Genomic DNA, 14,497 nt, shown 5'->3' with positions numbered 1-14,497 from the left:
GCCAATACACCTGGTATTGATTCATGCCAGCTGGGAGAGGAGCTTGGCTTCTAAGTGTTTTACTACTGTGGTTTCCTGGGCTGGGCAGCTGGGGGCCTAATAATGATAAAAACCATAATAATGCTTCATAATTACGTACTGCCCTTTGCCAGAACTTGGGTTTAATTGCAATGACTATGACAGAATTGGCAACATCTGCCTCCCTGTTGGGGTGCAGTACTCAGGGGCCTGGAAATACAAAGTGAAGTGGCAACTGCAGCCTTCTCCTACAGAGCCTATCCTGGCAATTCACCCAGAGTGCTCTGGGTTTGAAGCTCATCACCAGAAACAAACAGTACTTTTAAATTGCCCACATGTACTTGGCACTGTCAAGTAAATAGTGTTTATGAAGCAGCTACTGCCACACATGGGGCACAGCATCATGGAATACCAGGCCTGGAAGGGACCAACACCGGTGATCTCATTCATTATTACCCTGTGCCCTGCCGTGAGGCCTCAATCACAGCCGCTACTCTAATAGGTGACTTCGTTGACCCTCCATTCTGATTTGGGCCAGAGACACTTTTGTGGCAGCCTGATTCAGGTGTCAGGGGATTCACCAATTCATTTAACACTCATTTTGTGGGTGCCTATTCTGAGCCAAGTCACTGAGGAGACGCAAAGATGTATAAGGTACAATCCCTGCCCTCAAAGTAGCTTATCTTTTAGTTGGGGGATTTGTATTCAGGCAGCTGTAACATAAAGATAGTGGAAAGTTCTGGCATATGAAAAGGAATACATTCAAGACTCCAGGTGAAAGGATCAGGGCCTTATTCTCTTTGAGAATAAAAAGGAAGGACGAGAAGGTGTTGGGAGTACTGGGGGAAGAGTGAGGTGAAGAGCTGGGTAACAACTTCAGGAGATTCTTGCAGGTTTCCATTTCTTGTTTTGTTCTGTTTTTTATTTTTGGTCTTCATGGCACTTAGCAATGCCTGAATTATCTTATTTATTGGCTACTTTACTCCTGTACTTTGTCTCACCCCATTTAGGAACCTTGTTAGTTTTGTTCATCACTATATCCTAAGCATCACAAACAATGTCTGGGGCACAGTAAAGTGCTTAGTAAATATTGGCCTAATGAATAAATGGCCCAGGTGAGGCAGTGTCTTTAGAAATGGAGAGGAAAAGGCATTTAATAAATATAATCAATACGACAAACTTAGAAGGGGTAGGGAGGTGTTACAGCAGTGAAGAAGTAGCATTCAGGATTATTCCCAGGTTCCTGGTTTGGCTAAGTGAACGGATGGTGATGTTATCAAATAAGATCAGGAACAGAGAAAGAGCAGGTTTTGTGAACTTCTGAAAGTATTTGAGTTCCAGTTTGAATATGTCATGAGGAGACTCAAGTGGTGATGTCCAAAAGCACTTATATATGCAGATCTGGACCTCATTAAAGGTATACTCAGCCATCAAAATGGTTAAATCACCAAGTATGCAGCGGAATGACTATGTACTACTGAGGAGAGGACTAAGGATCAGATCCTTGGGACTCTCTTAAAGAGCCAACAGAGAACCGATTTAGGTTAACCGAAGAGAAAGACGACCTGAAGGTTTACGGTTTCAGGGAAACTGGGATGAGTGGTGCACCGGGGAGGTGAAAAAGCTTCGAGAAGGATGTAATCCACAGAATCTACTGCAACAGAGATCAAATAACTAATAAGTGACCCTGGAGCTTGGTCACATGGATGTCACTGATAGCCTTAGGAGGAGCACTTTCAGTGGACCAGTAGGGGGTATAATTTAGTCTATATTTGAAGCGTGAATTAACTAAGGATGAGAGCTTGACAAGGAGGCGTTTGGAACACGATTTGGAGGCGTTGGAATACGATCATGGGTATGCCTAACACAGCACTGTCCGCTAAGTTTGTGAATGAGGACAGGTTTCTAGAAGGGCAGATGGAGTCCTGGAAGCGTCATAATGTCTCAACTATGCTTCTACCCTTTCAGCCTTTGCTAGGGCGGGGGCCCTTCCATACAAAGTGCAGGCAAAAAGTGGGAGATACACATCCCTCCATCTGATCTGTGAGTTATGTTTGTGCCAGCTGGGCGTGGGAATGGCAATATATGAATTAAATGATGTTCCCAGTTTCCAGTAGATCTTGGAATGTAGTAACAAGGAGGCTCCATGCTGGAAGACGCTAGGGAGACTCATTCACATTTTCCGACCCCGCGCTCACGCCATCCATTCATCATTTTTCCTTTCCTTTTCCCTAGCGGAGTTGAAACCAGAGACAAAGCGTTTTCCCTTTTCCCACCTCGGATTGACCTTCTGCCCCCAAGCCCACCGATGACCCTTCTCCAACCACATGATCCTTCTCAGCTCTAGTGACTCGCCGCCGCCGACCTCTCCCCTCCAGCCGCTGCCCGCTTTGTCCCGCCCCTCTAGCCCATGTGACAGTCTCTCTGCCACCTGACTGGCTCCTCCCTTTCCCCTCAGGCCGGACCCGGCCGCCGTCACAGCTGCCAGACTCCAAAATGGCAGCCGCGCATAGCGCGCACCGGAGCGGCCAGACCTCCCTGACTCCAGGGCCGCCCCCCTCTCGCTCCCTGCCTCCCTCCTCCGGCCATCACCTACATGCCTTCGGATTGGCCTCTAGGAATCCCGCCCCTCCAGAGCCCCGCCTGCTATTGGTCACGGTAGGCTGCCCTTCAGAGAGGCGTGCTCCCGCCGCCCCCCGCCCCGGGAGGTATTTTCCATTCTGGTGGGGGTTGGGGGGTGGGGGGAGGGGAAAAGGGTGAAGAAGGGGAGGCGGCCGGGGAAAGGGGTGGGGGCCTGGCGGGGGCATCCGGCGGAGCTGGGGTCCCCGAGCTCCGTTCGGAGGAAGCGAGACTGCATTCGCTCGGGCAGTCGGAGGGGACCGGACGGGACCTGCGGGCGGGCGGACTCGCCCTCTCGGTGACTGCGCCGTGCGGACCCGTCCTGCCTGGCCGCAGGTGCCCCTGGATGAGGCCGCCCCGCGCGCCCTGACCGGTGAGTATCCCCGCGGCCCGTGCCCGGCCGTGCCGGAGCCCGCTCCCCGGCCCCCGCACCGCCGTTAGCGGCCGCCTCTCCGGCCCCCGGTGCCCGCGCCCGGCGCAGTCTGGCTTCGGCCGGCGTCTCCACACCGGGGTGGAGGCAGCGTCGGCCCTCTGGTCTGGAAGAGGAGGACGGCGAGCCCCGTACAGACCGCGCCGCGCGTAGTGGGAGCTTGCATTTAGTAGGCTCTCGATGCATTTCCCTGGAATTGTTTTTCTGGTTGGGGAAACGTAGGGCGTCAAAGGGGAAGGGGGTCGCCTTGGTCTAGTAGGAGGGCTTTCGTGATCCGGGTCGTGGTGGAAGGGGGGGAACCGGAGAGTGTGGGGCAGTTGCGCGCGCTGCAGGGAAGGGGGCTCCCCTCAACTCACTTGGGGCTCTAAGGCTCCGACCTGGGGGCCTCTCAAGGTCGACGGGAAGAGGTCCACTGGGAGATGAGAGAGGGAACTGGGGCGCTTGAATGGGGGAAGTGACCGGAGCACCTCCGAGGTTGAACCCGAGGTGGAAAGGGATGCGCAGGCGGTCACGGGAAGACTCCTCTGCAGATACGTGGGGTCCTAAGATTCTTGGGTGCTGGAATTTGGGCATTCAAGTAACTGAAGTGAAGTGACTTTCTGGAGAGGAAGTTGCATTTAAAGAAGGATGCTGAGAAACAGTTTAAGTACACATCCTGGCTTGGTTCTGAACTTTGAAGGCTGGGGGATTACAGTCACAAGGTGATTTTGACATTTTCTTTTGACATTCCAACCGAAAGGTGGCTCGCAGCTGGACCTTGTCAGTTATCCTTTATTTTAAAATGTATTTCTGTGTTTGACGGAATTTCACAAGTTATTAGTTTTGCTGGAAATTCTTGTAACTGTACCTTGAAGTTCTTGTAGAAGCCTCTCCATCTGCAAAAGATCCTTTCCTCAGGTCTCTCCATCTAAAGCAGTGGCGTAGTTCTTCCCAATTTAACGTTTAGACTGGACTGTACTATTATCATTTGCTACTGAGTTTTGTTCTACAAGATTAATAAGCAATTGGCATGCTTTCTTTCCCTTGCTTTTAATTGTTTCTTTACAAGATCATGCAAAATTGATATAAGTTTTAAGACATTTTAATATGTTGAACTGGAAAGATGTTGGTAAGCTAGCAGCTCTAGAAAGCAATACTAAAATCAGGTTGAGTTTTCTAACAGTTGGGAATCTTGCTTAGCATGTCACATGCTTAATTTAATAATCTTGTATTTGCACAATACTCTTAAGCATGAGTTAGGGACATAGAAAATGCATACCAGAGTTAGGCAGTGGCAGTCCACAGAATCCATCTCTGTGGCAGCCCATGGAGGTTCTTCATGTCACTGAGAAGCAGCAGTTAAGAATTGCACAGCTAGCTCTTTAATCTTTTAAATATTTCCTTAATCATATATATATATATGTTCATATATATATATATATATATATATTATCTTACTAACTCCTCATACTTTACAAAGTGAAAGCTTTTTTTAGGGAGTACTTAAACATATTTGAGAAATTTTTGTAGATCAGATTTTGCCCTTTAATGTAATTCATCAGTCAGAGAAAACATTTCTACAAAAAAGTGTTAATATTTTCAGTTGGCACCTTTTTAGTTCTTGAATAATTAGTGGAAAATTACATTTTTTCCCCCTTCCCATTGTCCTTGAGTTTTACTACTCATTGGTAGGGAGAATGTACTGGCACATAAAACAGTAGCCTAAAATATTGAAACCTAACACCTTTTAACATTTTAATTGCTTCTGTATTATTCACCTGGAGACTTATTTCTATAGCACAACAGTATTTGGAAAGGCTATATCCCCCTAAGACCTTTGATGAGGTTGGGCTGTTTTCTCCACTTGTAGAACTAAGGGGCAATAATGCTTATTGCCTGCAAATTAGTGGTAATAACTAAATAGAAGGGAGCATGGAAAGCTTGGTAAAAAGACCTATGTGTGAGTCACATTTCTTCTAGAGCTGAAAGAGTAGATCATGGAGATGATAATTTTGCAGATCTGGAAACCAGAACAGTCAAAAAAAGGGACGATGAAATTGCTAGTGATGGAACCAGGGTTGGTGGGCAGGTCCCTGGGTGTTCCTTGTAAGGATGCAGATGTTTGAGTTGACTACTTTTATACATGAAATGGTGTAACACTGGATGAGCTTTTACTGAAAAGTTTAAAACAATATGCATTATTAGTGGAAGTGCTGATATTTTTCTCATTGAAAAGAAACAAACTCATCTAGATTAAAATATTAGATGAACTTCTTAGAGTAGGTTTATGGTGCATCATGTATATGCAGGCACTTGTATGTCCATTTGTTTTCTTGCTGTTAACAAAGACACTTTGAAGCTACAAAAAAATTCCTAGATAAATACATGATCAAATAATAGTCTGCCTTAAGGGTCAGTTAGTGCAAATGATACTCTAATTTTTTTCCCTCCTTCCTCTGTTCACTTGGGACCTTTAATTAGGTGTGCATATCAAGTTTGACTAAAGGTGTCACTTTTTCTGAATGTCATTGGGAGCCTTGTTGCAGTTTCATTATTCTAGAACCAAAATGTTAATAATTGATTTGCAATTATTAACATTGCATTGAGTTCTAGAGGCCCACTGGATAAGCTTAGATGAAGAAACCAGGAGTTTTTAAGGTCTAGTATTAATTGCAACCCCTTTCTCCGAATGGAGCCATGAGATCATTGAACGTTACTTTCTATTAAGTGAAATTTTTGGTGACATCATTAAACTGTTGGATTTTAGTGATAAAATTTATGTAATTCCAGTTTTGTTACATTTTGTTCTTTTTAATTCGCTATAACCCAGGTCTAATTAGTGTCATGAACATGTAGTTTAGCAAATGTTTTTTACGGTGACAGTGGCAGATTTCTTCTGGATATTCTCTGCTTCTGCCTTAAGAGGTTCCTCTATTGCTTTTATAGCAGCTCTTCTTCTGTTTATAGTCCTCTTAACTTTGATTCTTAGGCAGCTCACAACATCTTTACCTGTAACAACGTGTAACTTCTTACTATTTGTCACACATGAGCTTACTTTTATATGCCTCTTTTAAAACATTAATTTCAATTATTTTTAAAAGTATATCACATAATATTTTTTAATTGCCCTTATTTTTAGAATTTCATTAAATCAACTTTATTTCACAGATTAGAGATTAAATTTAAAAACAAGTTATAACTCAAATGCATCTTCATAATGGCAGTAATAGATTCTTGCTATATTGCTTTAGATCTCAGACAGGTATTATGTTGGTGGTACTTTAGATGATAAATACATGGGTCATCGCTTTAGTCTGAAGTAATGCTAGCAAGGCTAAGAGAGTTACATGGAGCCATCAAAAGTTTCCAGGGTCATATTATTTTTTAACTGATACAGAATTTTGACGTTTCAGAGTAACCAACTCCTAATTTTCTTTCGATTAACTATTATAATAAAGATTATGAAATGACTACAGTTTATTGTACATTTTTGGACTCATGGCATGCTTCTAGGAATTTTATAGAACTTAGACATACAGATCTTTTCTTTAGGGCTATTACATAATTCAATTATGTGAATAAAATATTTAGTTAAATAATGGTGTCAAAAGACATCAGAAATACCATTTTATAATAAAATATAACCATTGCTCAAATTTTCATTAAGTTGGAATTTTCTTCATTTAAAAATAATTATGGCATTGTAAATTGCTTGGTACTCATATTTAAAATTCATGGATATATGAACTGAGTAGATACAGACCATGCAAACTACTTAGCTTCAATGTAGATGTTAGAGAATGACAGAGGGGAAATATGATTCATTTGCCTCGCCCAGCTTAATAAATTCTTTTTCTGAGTTGGCCAACCTTCCAGCTTTTAAGGGGGGAAAGGGCTTTTGAATCTGGTTAGAGCAGAAGTAGTCTTGAAGGGTAATTGGCTGGACTGTTGATTCATGTTAATACCGGTAAATTTACATTTCAGTGGCTTAACTGAGAATTAGTTGCCTGGCTTTATTCTATATGGAGGTGAAAAATTTTAAGGATGACTTGAGAGACCTTAATGACACTATTGCCAAATGTGGTATAGTAATAATAATATGTTTCCACATGTTCTCTAATAGCTCGTAAGCATTTCCCTTCTATGCTGTTTAACACCAAAATTTACTGTGATGAAGTGGCATACACTATTCTATTATCAAAGCTAATATTAGGAAGCAATGATGAAAATAATTATTTTTGAAATGGGTTTATCTACTCTGCATTTGTCTTCAAAGTATGTCTTCTTTATTTTATTTAGACTATTATAACAGGAAAAATATCCAGTCTTTTTATTCTAAGCAAGATTCTTCAGTTAGAGATGGTAGTCAAGTGTATGATATGCTGTATTTCAGCAATTCAAAAGGATAGAAGCTTACTTAAGTAATATAAGTCCTTAAAATAAAAAGGTAGAATGATGTAATAGAAATGATTTGGGGGCTGAACCTTAAACCTACATATATAGTGGGTAGTCAGAAGGGGAGCTCAGGAAGCCATATGAAGATGGATAGAGAAAAATGTTGAGGAAAACCAAGATTTTGTAGAAATTTAGCCCTAGAGTAGATTCTGGGTTCTATAGATAGCATGTTTTTGTATCAGGAAAACTGCTGAAGTGTTTTCTAAAGCTAAAGGATAAACTTACTAAACATTAAATATAATCTGTTGGGAGAAGTCCACGTAATTTCTTAAGGGTTAAAATATGTGTGTAGCCAAAGGGGAGCTCTTTTATCTATATTTATTTAGTCTTTGACTTTGGTTATTAACATGAAACAACAGTCCAGCCTCATTATCTTTCAGGTGATCAGTGCTGGGACAATTTCTATTTTATTTTATTTTATTTTATTTTTTTATAAATGATTGAAAAAACAGATTGGCAGTAAAATTTGCCAGATTTGCAGCTGACTCTGTGTGTTGTTCCAGGTAGTTGAAAGCTAAGCCAACGAGGAGAAGCTACAGGAACATCCTTTGATGAGTTTTCGTGCAGCAGAGAACAAGATAATGCATTTAGGAGGAGATATTCCAAATTATATTTCTAGGACCTGAGTTATGACCCAGGAAGGGGATCCAGAAGTCATGGAGATAACTTCCTTGAAGGCATTTATTGTGGTTGCTGCTGGGCCACGAAGTCCTGGAATGTGTTAAGAGTTGGTTGTTGGGTATGGTTTTGAAAACAGTAATGGTGTACATAAAACAATTATAAAAGGGGTTACCATTTTTTCACTATTACGTTTCAGGCTAAGTGATTTGCAGTCATACTTTCATTTAATTCTCTTAATTCTGAAAGGTAGGTGGCATTACCTTATTTTATCAAAGAGGAAATTTGACTCCAGGAGGTTAAATGACTTTCCCAAGTCAGACAAATAATGTGGTGGAATTGGGACGTAAATCCTAAGTGTTTCCCAGGATATTAAGAGGCATCTCTTAAAACTTGTACTACCATGTTTCCCCGAAAATAAAACCTAGCCGGACATTCAACTCTAATGCGTCTTTTGGAGCAAAAATTAATATAAGACCCAGTCTTATTTTACTATAAGACTGGGTATGATATGATATGGTATGATATTATATATGATACCAGGTCTTATACTAATTTTTGCTCCAAAAGACGCATTAGAGTTGATTGTCCGGCTAGGTCTTATTTTCGGGGAAACACTTTAATTTAGGGTTTATGAAGTGCTGTTTCACTCCTTTGCTGTGGCAGCTTCAGATGTCATTACCTCAAGAGATAGTATCTAGATTTTTTCTAGAGGATTTAGAGACATTCCTTAAACTCCTGATTTTTAAGGAAAGCTAGGGATGTTTTGGTGTACAGTTTTACCCTCGACATTGGTAAATCAACATTGGCTACCTATAAAATGTTTCTTCAGTTGACTTTATAAAATGCTGGATCATTAATGGGCATTAATAAAGATAACATTAGTTAATAATGAAAATGTTGTTTGGTAATAAAGACACCAGAGTAGGAATCCAGAGACCTTGATTCTTCTAGTGGTGTGAAAACATTCTGATAGCAATGAAACAGGAATAACATTGTAGCTCTGGGAGGAGGGGAAGGCGTGAGCTGTGTCTTAAGAGATGAGCAGGAAAGGAGGAATTAAGGCGCTCCAGGCAGAGGGAATAGAGAAGTAGGTAAGATGAATCACTGAACTTTGTGAACTGCAATTTCCTCAAATTCAAGTTAAAATATAAGAAAAGTATCTTATATTTTACTTATAAGGGCAACATCTGTTGTATATAATGTTACACATATAAAACAATTTTATATTTGTTGATTTTGGAATCCCAAAAGTGAGTTTCCAAGAACCAAGTAAGTAAGTATATGTGGAAGTGCTTTGTAAATTTTTAAGCGTTCTACCCATGAGCATGATAGAGGAAATGCTGCTGATCTTGTGCAGGTGGACAAAGCGGTGCTGTGGAAACGTAGGTAGCAGAAGGAGAAAAGTGTAAGAGAAGAAACAGCGGAAGTGTGGAAGGGAGGTGTGAAAGGTGAAAGAAAGAAAATGGACAGATGTGAAGAAACTTGAATTGTAGTATTCTTTGTACCTGTCAATCAAAAGAAGGGTTAATATGTCTGTATTTGAAGACTTTTAACATTAACTTATTCTAAGGAAGAAAATCAGTAGGTAGTTGAAACATTTTATTCACTTTTCCATTTAGTCTGTACTGACCATGTTAATAAATAAGCTAACTGAGAGTTGGCTCTATCGCCTGATTGTTTCTTCACTCATCTCATTACCACTGTACAGGTTTAGCTAATGGCTTTAAATAGTATAAGGGTGCTCATAAAAATAAAATAAGCTGGACTGAGTTCCTATTTATTCTAGATTATTAAAAATGAAAGGGCATAGTGTTTTTAAGGAGAAAGGTAAAGTTTGATCTGTTGAATACAAAAAGAAAATTAGGAAATCACACTAGGTAAAACGGGAACGAATTGTGAATAGTTCCATATGCCATACTGGTAATTTGGATTTTTATTTTGTTTTATAGGTGCGGAAGTGACACACATAGTTTGGTGTTTTAGAAAACTGATTATAGCAGTAATAAAGAGAATAGTCTGTAGGAACAGAGAATGGAGACATTTATTCACCGAGTAATACATATGGCAGGGGTGAGTGGCTGAGGCCGTCTCTCTGGCCTTTGGCAGGTAGATCAGTCAAGGATACTATTTAAGGCTCTGCTCCAGTTCAGGAAAGAGACTAAGATGGTCTGAATTACAGAATTGTAGTGGGGATAGAAACAGCACTGATTTCAGAGAGATTTAGGAGTTTAAGTCTTTCTGACTTGGTTAGTGTTTGGAGATGACAGAGAAAGTTAAGAAGGAATCCAAGGTTCCTGACTTGGCAGAACAATAATGTGTGCAAGTTTGAGAGGCGGATACTGAGTTTGCTTTCAGATAAGTAGTTACGTTTTTAGATAAGTAACTGCAAGACCGATTTATCAGTTGGAAATACAGGTCTAGCTCAGGAGCATGGTCAGGTTAATAGATATGATTTGGCAGGCATAAAGTTTATAGTTGAAAGTTGTGAAATGAGATGAGTAATGACTGTAATTCCTAAGTACAAATGCACGCAGAACAAAAAGTAACTGCCAATACTGGCACTTAGTTTGAGAGTGTAGACGTTTTTTAGTATTTACTTTTTGCCTACCTCCAGTCAAACCCCCACCCGCTAAGACTTAACAAGGAATCCATAGAAATATTTGCTGCCAGAAAGCCAGAAATATTGCAGTGTCCTTGAAACAAGGCTTCATCCGGTCTGGCCATCCGGTACAATACAGGGAATTCGTAGACAAACACACTTCCTTATTCCTCACCTAAAGTCTCTGAAATCCTGTTTGCTTTCTTTGGGCTGTGGAGTAGTCTGAACAGATATTGAAGCCTAAAGGTTTTTTTCAACTTTAAAATCGAGTCCAGAGCAGCTCTAATCTACCATCTCTTTGCCGCTGTTTCTCTCCTACCCACTTCATCCCTATGGAGTTTAAGCCTTTGGCAAATAGAATGCACTCCAAGAAAGAAAAGTAAAAACAGCACAAGAGAAAGAACCTTGAAGAGGACTGTAATCTTTTCAGTTCTCCCCCAAAGGTTATACTCTCTAAGCCAGGGGATGGAGGTGGTGAGTCATTGAGAAGAGAGGTCCAAATTCAGTAAAATAAATACATCTATTTAGGAGCAAGATCTTCAAATGCTGAGAGAATTTGGAAAGAATCTGAGGTGGTTTAGCACTTGTGGAAAAGATGAGTTTTTGGTTCAGTTTTAAAGGAGGTAGAAAGACAAGTCTGTGCAGCGAAAAGTAAGAATAACACTACTAACGAGGTGGCAAAAATAGTACCAGGGAAGAAAAAGCAAAGGAACTGGTGAACAGGAGTTCTTATCTAAAATGTACAGGTTGAGTTAGGATTAATGAGAAATTAGGGTAGTTAGGTGATTGAAGACCAAATTTTGGAATTGGAACCTTTTGAAGCACAGAAGTAGAAAATTGAACTTTAACAGAGGAGTATTGTAACACGACTTAAATGGCAATTAAGCACTTACGTAAGATGGCAGCTATTACATATAGTTTATGACATATGTAACACTGATGAATTTATAAACTACCTATATCCCTTATATCTTCTTTTTGTGTTTTTACGTACTTACATAACTGTGGTATAAATTTATATTTCTGGGAATAAAAATTACATAAAGCTCTGGTTTAAAATATGTATTTCATCCATGTTACATGTAACACTAGTTAGTTCCTTTTAGTTTCTAGCTAGTATTCAATTGTATGGATATCTGTACTTTATTATTATTATGGAAAGGGTTGTTTCCAGTTTTCAACTGTTAGAACTAACGCTGCTCTGAACATTCTTGTGCGAGGCTTTTTGTGACTCATGTTGTTGTGGGTGAATACTTAGCAGTGGGATTGCTGGGGAATAGAATAGGTGTGTGTTTAACATTATGACTGACAGAACAAATTCCAAAGTGGCTTTACCATGTTACACTTCTACCAGCAATGTTTCTTTTCCCTCTCTTTTATGGAAAAGTTTGGGTACAATTGATGTTCTTCGTTAAATGTTTGATAGACGTCATCAATGAAGCCATCTTGGCCTGCGGTTTTCTTTGTGGAAAGGTTCTTAATTAAGGATTCAGTTTTTAAAAGACTGGATACAAGACTGTTTAGATCTTCTATTTCTTTTTATGCCTGTTTTGGTAATTTGTGTCTTTCGAGGAATCTGTCCGTTTCATCTAACTTGTCAAATTTATCAACTTGAAAATAAATTAGATACAAGCAGGGTTAAGATTGTTAAATCTTGACCTCTCTGTCATCATGAAGTTACTATCCCTGGGAACTCCCTTTGGTCTCAAGTCTGTTTCTGATACTAAAATTCGTTTTGATTAATATTTGCGTGGTATATCTTTTTCTGTCCTTTAAACCTATTTATATCATTTTGTTTAAAGTGGGTTTCTTGTAGAGAGCATAGAGTTGGATCTTGCTCTTTTATATAGTCTGGTAATATGTCTTTTAATTTGGTGTGTTTAGACTCTGAGTTGGCAAACTGGCTGGCAGAATAAACTTGACCTGCCACCTGTTTATGTAAATAAAGTTTTATTAGAACACAATCATGCCCATTCATTTACATAAAGTCTATGCCTGCTTTTGTGCTACAGTGGCAAGGTTAAATAGTTGGGGCAGAGAACATATGGTTCTCCAAGCCTAAAATATTTTCTGGCTCTTTACAGAAAAAGTTTGCCAACCACTAGTTTAGACCTTTTATATTTATGTAATTATCGATATAGTTGGATTAAAATGTACCATCTTACTATTGTTTTTTTCCTTAGTTTACTATCTGCTTTTAGGTGGGTTTTTTATTATGATGCCATTTTATTTCTTCTATTGGTTTATAACATATCTCTTAAAATTCTTTTAGTGGTGGCCCTTATAGCTTATTAATTACTTAATAACAGTCTGCCCTCAAATAATATTATACCATTTCATGTGTAATGCAAGAATCTTATATAATAGTATGCTCCTAATTCTTCCCTTCCATTTTTTGTTCTTGACACACATTTTGATTTTATGTGTGCTTAAACCCCATTGCTATTCTTTTTGGTTTTCTCAGGTAGTTACCTTTTAGAGCAATTAAAAATGAGAAATATATTTTTAATATTTATCTTCATTTTATCCATTTCTTCAGATCTTCATTTCTTTATATAGATCCAAGTTTGTGTCTGGTATCATATATCTTTTGCTTGAAAAACTTCCTTCCTTTTGTATTTCTTATAGTGTAACATTTTCTCTCTCTCTCTCTCTCTCTCTCTCTCTCTCTCTCTCTCTCTCTCTCTCTCTCTCTCTCTCTCTTTCTGTCATTTTACCTTCTATTTTGAAAGTTACTGTTGTTAGTGGATATAGAATTCTAGGTTTTCAAGGTTTTTTTCCCCTTTTAGCACCTTAAAGATACTATGCCACTATCTTTTTTGCATAGTTTCTTACAAAAACTTTGTTGTGATCCTTATATTTGTTTTCCTGTGTGTAATATACTTTTTCCTTTTGGCTACTTTTAAGATTTTTCTCTCTATCACTGGTTTTCAACAGCTTTATTATGCCTCTTGGTGTAGTTTTGTTTCTGTTTATTCTTGGAGTTTATTGAGGTTGATCTATGTATTGTTCTCATCATATTTATAAAATTTGTAACTACAGATTTTTTAGTTCCCAAGTATTTCTTTTGTGCTCAGACTATAGTCCTACATGTGTTTGACCACTTAATATTAACTCACAGGTCACTGAAGCCCTGTCCATTTTTCTTTCAATCTCTTTCCTTAAGTGTGAAAAGTTTCTGTTTCCTTGTCTTCAAGTATATTGATTTTTTTTAAAACATTAACTTTGTCTCATACGCTATTATGCCCATCCAGTTAATTTTTTATGTCACTTTTTTTTTTCAGTTCTAGAATTACCATTGGTGTTTTAAAAATTTCCTCTTCTCTGTTGAGATTTTTCTCTAATTTTCTTCATTATGTTCATCTTTTCCTTTAAGCCTTTGAACTCTTTTCTAATAGCTATTTTAAATACCTTGTATTAAAATTCTCTTTATACCTGCCAATTCTGGATCCCAATCATAGGGGTTTTTTTTAAATTTTTTCTTATGTCTAGTAATTTTTTATGAAGTTATTATGTTGAGTGTCATGATTTTTTTTTTCCTCAAATGTTTTGTTCTGGCAGGCAGTTTATTTGTGGATCAGCATGACCTTTTGAGTTTTGTTTTTAGGGATTTTTGGGTTTTGATTTGGGGCAGTTCTAGAATACATTTCAGTTTAGGGCTAGTTTGGGCCCATTGCTGAGGCGTGTGCCTTCTTGTGTCTCCATTGGTTGCCCTATATATTCATCGAGGTTTATTCACCCTGGTTGGTGGCAACTGAATGATCCTGGCACAGTGT

The 14,497-nt window shown here is 39.2% G+C and overlaps 1 protein-coding gene across 4 annotated transcripts in view; it reads left to right on the top strand.

Moving 5' to 3' along the window:
- The first annotated feature begins 2,515 nt into the window (after nt 1-2,515).
- The window catches only part of SOCS5 (suppressor of cytokine signaling 5), a 61,229-nt gene continuing 49,247 nt past the window's right edge, over nt 2,516-14,497 (top strand). The window contains exon 1 of one of the 4 annotated variants that reach the window (XM_033125200.1): nt 2,516-2,676. The gene's annotated coding sequence lies outside the window, so the exon portion shown is untranslated. The other 3 variants (XM_033125202.1, XM_033125199.1, XM_033125203.1) reach the window with 3 other exon arrangements.

This window comes from Rhinolophus ferrumequinum, chromosome 13 (assembly GCF_004115265.2).
Source record: "Rhinolophus ferrumequinum isolate MPI-CBG mRhiFer1 chromosome 13, mRhiFer1_v1.p, whole genome shotgun sequence".
In the NCBI taxonomy this organism is placed as follows: Eukaryota; Metazoa; Chordata; class Mammalia; order Chiroptera; family Rhinolophidae; genus Rhinolophus; species Rhinolophus ferrumequinum.
This window is presented reverse-complemented; position numbering and strand designations above follow the sequence as displayed.